The sequence below is a fragment of the Dermacentor variabilis genome, chromosome 3, assembly GCF_050947875.1.
Source record: "Dermacentor variabilis isolate Ectoservices chromosome 3, ASM5094787v1, whole genome shotgun sequence".
Taxonomy (NCBI): Eukaryota; Metazoa; Arthropoda; class Arachnida; order Ixodida; family Ixodidae; genus Dermacentor; species Dermacentor variabilis.
The window spans coordinates 118,753,620-118,762,464 of record NC_134570.1 but is presented as its reverse complement, the minus strand read 5'-3'; positions in this window follow the sequence as shown (position 1 = coordinate 118,762,464).

The following is an 8,845-nucleotide window of genomic DNA, read 5'->3' as shown; positions in this document are numbered from 1 at the left end:
ACAACTGCAGGAACTAGCCGTTGACTCCGAAGAATTTCCACGCTGCGGGTTCGCGCTCGAAAATCTCCGTGCAAGAATACTGCATTCAAAGCTTGGCAAATCTGGCAGGATAATTTGAACATCTTTGAGTGTTTAAGCCACTATCATGTTACTGTGGTAACAAAGGTGCGTCTTCGCCGCTTCCTTGGTGCCTTTTATTCCTGCCACCGACGCGTAGGACAGCTAATGAAGGTACAGAGAGAGTGTCTACGAAAAGGAAGAAGCGCTTTTTTTTCCAACCCTTGAGGGAGCACGACTTAGCATCTGAAGCTACGTTGTGTCGCAACCCAAAGAGGTTTAAAGCCTTCTTGCCGCAACTGTTCGCATACATCTCCCGTGCTAGTGAGAGAGACAGTTGGCGCGGCGGTCAAGTATGGTCAAATAAGAGCGTCATGCAAGTGAATGAATGAAACCACGTTTATTCCACATTAGAATGCGCCGAGGGCGCTGCGGTGGAAAGGGAGGGGTATTATTGCAAATGGGGAAGGGTGAGACAGCCTCCGTTTTATTAGCAAACGTCCTGGAGGCAGCTAAGTGGGGGCCGCATGACGCTTGTGGCTGTCGCGGAGCCGATCGCCGACCGGTGGTGCCGCCGGGTTCTGGAGGAACAACAGCAGTGCTCGCCAGAGCTCGGTGGCATGGTTCGGAGGCATAGTATCCAGGTATGCCCAAATCCGGAGAGAAGAAGGCCAAAGTCCCCGCTTTATGGTGGTCAGGGCGCGAAGCCTAGGTGGGATGTAGAGGGGCACTACCACCACAGGAGGTTAAGATCAGCACGACATTAGCACGTGGAACAGAACCTGCTAACGGGTGGTGGTGTGCCACTCCTGTGGAAAAAGTTCAGCAAGTGAGGAGTAAGGAGCGTGCCTGTCTGAATTCTCCGAATCAAGACTGACTCTCGCCTTGTGAATACCTTCGAGAGAATCGATGGCATAGAGAGTGGATTGCCCACTGCTGTGAAGTAGGTGGTACGTCGTTGTTTGGTCGCATGCTTGTCTGCCATCGGATGTGCTACTTCCGTTGTGGTAGCTAGGAGAGGATAAGGAGTATCGGGGGCTCTGGCTAGCGCGGTAGTGACATGAGCGCGCGCCAGACTATGACCTTTCTCGTTTCCGGGGATACCACAGGACGCAGGGAACCAGTGGATGGTAACATCGTGACCCCATTCGTGGTGCAGGCGTGCCTGGTGCCGGATCTTCTGCAGTACGGGATCTGCGTAACGAACATTAGCGCATGCCCGATAGGCAGCGTGGGAGTCTGTGTAGACATGATAGTGAACAGAATCGGCTTGAGACGATCTTGCGAGGGCCCACTACAAATAATCTAGGATGGCCTTTAGCTCTGCGCGGGTGCTGCATCAAGCAAGGGTGAATGAGTTCGCAGTGGAGCGGCGAATTACGTGAGGTAGCTGTGATATGGCTGTAAGGCGGCCTAAAAACGGTCAATGTAGGTTGCGTAAAACCTACTGTAATAGAAGTATGGGAATGGCTGATGAGGTGTACAGTGAACACGAAATATACATTATGAAAGAATGATGATACACTAAAATACGTCATAGGCAAATATTTGCAAAGAAGCATTAAGCGCGACACACATGGTGCGATTTTGCGTGCGATCCGTAGTACCGCGCATCGGGTCCGTATTGCTGCATACGACAATTCGGGACACTTGGTATGAATGAGCGACTCTCATAGCTCCACCTACAACCGGCGCCCCTGCATGAATGCTCAGAATACTACGTAACCTCGCACAGAATGTGAAAACGAACGTGTTTTCAAGTTCTCTCGTTTTAAACAAACGATGGAAATATAAACACGTCTATGCGAACATCGTAGAGAGAGAGTAAACGTTTATTGTAGTATAGGTTGTTTGCTTATGGTAGGTGGAGCCCCTCTTCCAGGGCCCCACTGGTTACAGCGGCTCGCCGGGCCTGGTCAAGGGTCGCCAGTTGGCTTCTCAATTCCACTTTCGCGAGTCGCGCCTCCCACGACCAGTTATGGAGAGTGTTGTCAAGCAGCGGTGAGGTGGCAGCCGCCGGACTTAACGCGAACTGAAATGTTATGTGTTCCAATGTCGGTGTTCCTTCGTGCCACGGGCATTTGTTGCTGTATTTGTCTGGGCATATTTTGCGCAGCCTGCATAAATATGGGAAAGTGTTTGTTTTCAGGCGGCGCCAGTCCCGTGCTTGCCTCCTTTCTAGGTCTGGGTGAGGTAGGGTGGATTTCCGCAAGGCTGCATTCGTACTTTCGGCTCCGCTGACAGCCGCCCATGGCTAGCAGCCGGCACACATAGCTCGCTCGGCCGTCGAATGCGACACCGGTGACGCTTGGAACACGATCGCATGCAGTTCGCATAACGAAGCACTCATGTTGGGCGGCACAACGTGTACATAATAATGTCGGGCCTAAATTGCAGTACATGCGTTTGATTTTAGGGGCAATGACGGAAGCGAACGAGCAAGACAGGCGAGCTTCCGATGACTTGGAGACGGTATAGGCCTGGCTCACCGGCCATCTAATCCGGGGCGAGCAGCCATTAGGATGCGTCCGCAGCAGGTAATAAAGTGCCTAAATTTGTCAGCACAATCAATGTCTGAGCATTTAGGTTGCTCTCAAGTCAAAATATGATTAGTTCTCCCGACGCCATTGGTGGCGATGAGTAAACACGCGAGTCACTCGAGCCGAGCTTCACACAGACAGCTGCAGCGGTGTCTGCGCCGACCACTTCCGAGTTGAAATCAGGCCAACGATTTAGTGCTTCACACTATGTTTTATAACATACGTACTTTCGCGGTCGCTTTATTATAGAAATTATTTCGTGCCAGAAACAAATTGTAGCGGATTTATTTGCCTCCGTCAGCGGCGAAAGAGGTCATCGTTTCGACCAGGCGGGGCCGGCACCGCCCCGCCGGGTCTACCACGTTCCCATGACGCACACGCTACAAGCGCTGTCTTTGCCTGCGGCCATCTGACCGATGCGGCAGTCGTGCAACCATTTCCAGCAGGTTGGTCGCATGCGGCAGATCTTGTTGAAAACATGTTGAGTGTATGCGATGAGATCGCGCGCAAAGTCGCACGTAGTGTCTGGTGCTTTACTGTCTTAATGAAGCCCTTGAAACGCAAAAGCCAGGAGGCACGTCCTATACAAAACTGTTATAGCAGGAACACTCTGGAGAAAGGGTGCGCTAAGAATGTATTGGCCTATTAATATGTGACACAACATCGTTCGAGAAACGTAGGACGGCTTTGGTGTCAAAACATTATGCAGATCCTACGCACTGTGGGAATCGATGTCAGCGAAGCATTCTGTGTTGTTTGCTTTGACCATAATTAGGGGTGTTGTTGACGGCGAATGTTTAGTTTCTTGAACGTTTATTCCAAGACGACAGTGGTGATTATATGTTAAGCGCGAGACACATGTGCGATTTTGCGTGCGATCCGCCGTATGGCCGTTCGCATCAGCAGCCGCACTCAACAGGTTTTCAACCAGATCCGCCAACGTTACCTTGCTTGCACTACTACTGTTTGTATGTGTAGTACACAGAACACATAGAGGGAGGTGTTTGCTTCAGGCGTTGTTGTTCGCCATACTTCATAACCGCCGTAGTGGCGGACTCCGCATTAATTTTGGCAGCGTGGCGTTCCTTAACGTGCACCTAAATCTAAGTGCACGAGGGTTTCTACATTTCGCCCCAGCCGAAATGCGGCTGCCGCAGTCGGGACCAAACCCGCAACCTCGACAGGGTGTCTACCAAATGGACATTTCCAAATTCCCCGAGTTTTGCAGGTTTTCCCTGAGTGCCATTGCGAAATTCTCTGTGTGACACAGAACTTTGTTTTATGTCCAGACGGGCTGACACGATGTCTTTTATTGCTGTCACTCTCTAGTCATAATGCGAAATAATAAAAAGACGACTTAATCCTGTTTGAATAGTAAGGTGCAGTGTCTATTTTATTCGAAAAGAAAGCAGAAGAGGGGGGTTAATAAAATGCACAGCAAATAAACTATCCTATAAAAAATGGTAAAACCCTTTGCAATAGAAGTCGAACATTTTCAAACACAAATAAAAAGAAGATGCATACAGAAGCAAATCTTATCCTATGTAAGATCTTTTATCAACTGAGAGCAAGCTCATTGGTCTGAGGCCCGGACTTTGTCACAAGTGAGATTCTCTCTTGGCAGCTGGGAAGTCAACCTCAACTGTACTGACATACTTTCAGCCTGCGCACAGTGCCTCAGTGTTGCGTTTCATTGCTTTAAAGAGTTTATTTTGTTTTGGCTGTGGGAAACCTGCATCTCGGTGGCAGTCAACACTTTGTTTTTTGAACTCAAGTGCCTTCAAAGAAGCGGCGGCAGGCTTCCTTTCCCATTCATTCATCACTGCGTCACTCCTTTCTATCCTCGTCCTCCCTCAGCCGCGCGTTCGCCCTACGGATCATTTGAAGCATCCTCTCGGTCAGTTGTACAGTCAAAGGCCGATTTTTCGGACTCCCAAGGTGCCACGATAGAATCCGAAAAGATATGCAACTATTTTGGAGCCCTTAGGGGCTCAAATCGCCACAGGCCGCAGAGGAAGCTCTGGAGGCTTTCCAGTACACTTTTTAGGCCTATCCGTGCTCGTACTGTGACAGGAGACGGTGGGTGTACGCGTATATAATTAATTAAATGCGTACTGTATCCCATGACAATTGCCCCTTCCTACGATTGTAAACTTCACCGTAATACTTTGGAAATGCTTCTCCATGAAACAGCACTGTAATGAGATGAAGCTAACTTTCGGGTACCAGTAATATGCAACGCGCCGTGCTTTCCAAGCTTCGAAGCCAATCGCGAGGATTACAAAGAGGGAGTTAGTGCCATTGCTGACAGCAGCGAATTATTTCAATAAAAACACAGCACAGAAGGGCAATAATAATACCGAACGTCGAAGCAGCTAGGCCTAGAGTTGATGCGGTGATGGCTATGGCTGTCAGTGGATTTGCGTGCGAGAGCGCCGGCTCGAGGCGGAAAGATAATAAATATGGAGGCCGTGGTGTCTTTGCTTAACGCCGTTTCGGACGTGCGATCAAGGCAAAATGTTTAAAAAATCAGATGGCGAAGGATTCTTGCGTCCAAAATTTCAGCCTTTCTTATACATTGACTCTATGGGATACGCGGTGGTGCCGCCAAGCCGTTCGAATTATCGGGAATTCCCGCAAAATCGGCCGTTGGCTGTGCATGGGCAACTACTCCTACCGATGACCCGGCGTCAAAGACGATTCGTTACGATTCCTGTTACTCGAGCCAACTTTAGCGCGACTTTCGTTCCTGTTCAATAGAATTACAGCTAATTTTCCCTAATAGAAACAAAAATTCCCAGATATTTCCCTCAGTATTTTCAGACTATTCGAAAGCCGTGAGAGTTCTCGGTTTTCCCGGTTGATGAAAACCCTGCTCGAGCAACGCCACAGCCGCAAAGCTACTGCGGCGGGCACGGAAGTGCTGATTTGATGTGTGACCATTTTCGTAGTGTCGCATAGACCCTACGGTGCGCTTATATGTGGATCTGCTTCTGCACGCCCTGCGGTAGTTGTCCGCTCGACAAATTGCATGGCGTTTATTTTTCTGAAATAGCAGAAACGTACTGTAGCGTGCCTTGAACTTAAATTTATACTGTTTGCACGCAACCGCTGTCGTATCTATAGTAATAGCGTTTCCATCGTCACGGATAATTAAGATGTCAAGGGGCTAATGTGACGATGCCCACAGAGCTCCAGAGGGCATTGTGCACATTCGACGTGGTGCGGTCCAAACGAGTTTCTCGCGTGCCATTTCCTCTGCACCACTCGTTTTATGCATATACATGCTCTAAACCACCGCTACATGCGGTGAACCAGACAGCAGCAACAGCAGCAGCAGTGAGAAAGTCGAAGGAAAAGGCACAAAAGAAGCTTCGGTTTAAAAAGGTTCTGGTTCATAAAACGTATCCGGATGAAAAGCGATTTGCTAGCGGTGTGCTAAGGGAAACGTTTTAAAGCAAAGCGTTCTTTGCCTCTTCCTTCGGCTTTCCCGCTGCTGCTGCTGCTGCTGCTGTGGGCTGCTGTGGCTGCTCGTGTGTATATATATATATATATATATATATATATATATATATATATATATATATATATGAAGTAAGCGCGAGTAAGAGAGAAAATGCGACGGGGTAAACTCGGTTTTCATCCTACCATGTCGAATGTGCACAGTGCCATCTGAAGCTCCCGGGTCGTCGCCACATTAGCCGCTTGAGAGCTGTAATTATCCGTAGCTACCCTCAGAAGCGTGGTAGAAACGGCAGCGCTTCCCTTGCTACTAGTGTGCTAGGCCAGAGGGGACGTAGATACAATTGTAGGGAGGAGGGAAGAGAAGATGCAGTTTCCCTACAAGGGATTGGAGGAAGTGACGTGAGAAGGCAAGAAAACCCCACTACTACACGACAGTGCTTGCGGGGAAACAGTATAAGCTTAAGTCCCAGGTATGGTACAGTATGTTGCTGCTATTTCTGAAAAATAAACGCCATGCAAATATGTCAAGCGGACAACTTACGCCGAGCTTGCAGAAGGAAAGCCGCCTTAATTGAAGCGCACCGCCTGGTCCAGGAGACACTACGGAAGCGGTTGACCGTCAAATCAAATTCTGTGCCCTCCGCGTTAGCTCTGCGGCTATGGCATTGCTAGATGTCGTGGGTTCGATCGGAATGGCGGCAGCCGCATTTCGACGATGGCGAAAGAGAAAACGCACGTGCACTTAGATTATGTGACTGTTGGGAAGGACTATTTGTGAACAAATGCTCCGCGAATGTGTGCCTCAACTCGCACGAGGTGGTCACTTGTGGATCGGCCTTCTCTAAATCCATACTGATAACGGTCAAGCATTTTGTTGAATTCGAAGAATGTAATAGCTGGTGATTAATTATTTTTGGAATAGCTTTTACAGAGAGGTAGTTAGCGCTATAGGCCGGTACCTTGCCAGATAAGATGTATCCTTAGCCTGCTTAAAGATTAGGACCGCAGTAATATCTTCCCATGCTAACGAAATGTATACTGTTGTCCAGATAGTGTTAAAAAAGACAACAGAATTATTTGTGTATCAGGGTGAGGGTGTTTGATTATTACGTACATAATCCGATAAATTCCCGAAGCAGACTTGTTACGGGCATGCCCAGCCACACTGAGGTGGGCTACACCAAGAGGGCCGGTTGTATTGTTTATTTGCATTGCAATTTCGATTCAATGCTTTACTTTCAGCTATATATATATATATATATATATTCTTGTGCTTCAGCAAAACATAGGAGTAACGTTCTGACCTAAAAACACGCCCGAATTTCAATCCAAGGGCATCGGCCCGGTCTTCCGATAACTTCTGAATCTATCCTTGATCATCAACCAAAGGGAAATGGTGAGAAGGCCAATGTAATAATTCTCTTAAACTGTTCCATACTTCTGTTTCTTGCGCATAAGAATTAATGCACGAGATGGGCTTTTTCCAGCTCTCCCTTTAAGCAACATATTTTGTTCGCCTGCTTTGCTATTTGATATGTTTAAAGCTTATCAAGTTTTTTGCTGTTGGAGAGTTATACGTAGCAGACACCACGCGTTGTTCTGCCTCATTCGTGCTTCTTGTCATTCCTTATTCCACCAGGCAATGCGTCACCACTGGCTTGTGGTGTACATAGTGATGCGGCATCAATAACTCCGCAATTATGCTGCTGCATCATCAATACTGAGGACATGAACATGATCCCAGGTACACTGCATAACTTCGCAAAACCGCCGTCCGTTCTCCTGAATCGACTTTCATCTAAGAACTTGTGGATACCATCCATGTGGTTTTTAACCTTTAGAATAATCGAAAAATGATTACTTCCGAAACAGTTTTTTATGCCGTTGTAGCGCCCAGCTACGCCGCAACGATGAGACGCTAAGGTAGGGGCTCTCAGCCGATGCCTTGGTGCCGACTGCGAAAGATGAGAAAGTTAATGATGGGCAGCGTGTGCTCGACGCTGGTCCTTTTCTTCTAGCGCTCCGCTGCGACCCCTCGGGTTCCGACACTGGTGACTCCGGCCTAAGAGATGACCGGCCCCAGCAACCGCCTGATTCTACCTCGCGGACACGGGACGTCGCAGCTCTCCAGCTCCACCTGCCCACGTTTTGGCGCAAGAACCCGAAGGTTTGGTTCGCCCAGGTCAAAGCCGTCTTCGATCTGCACCACATCACCTTCGAGAGTTCTCGGTTTGACCACTTCGTTTGCAACCTGTCTCCTGGGGGTGCTCAAGAGGTGGCGGACGTCATCGCAGGACTTGTCGGTGAAATCTTACATACCAGCAGCTTCAGCTGCGTATTTTTGATCGCACCATAGTGGGGGGGAGGGGTCTGAGAGCGCGTGCCTGCAGCATCTGCTCACCTCCTAGGAGCTTGGAGGTCGCTGCCCTTCCCAGCTGGTAGACAACATACGGTAGCTCCTGGGAAGAAGAAGCATCAACTCTAACGCTGCGCAGATGAAGTACATCTTCCTGCAGTGCATGCCACCGCGCACCCGCCTTGTCTTGGCCGCTACAGGGTACTTGACTTTTGACCACCTCGTGCAGCTTGCTGATCGAGTCCACAACCCTACTTTTCCTTCGGTCACCAGTCCTCAGTCATGTCCCGCTTAGAGTCCCGGATCGACCAGCTTGTTGTTTCCATCGACGCCCTGCGGACGTCCTCTCACAATCAGAGCGACTTATCTTCACGTCCTAGCCACCGTTCCTTTTCTCTGAGCGGTCCCCGCTCTATCAGTTCTCGAA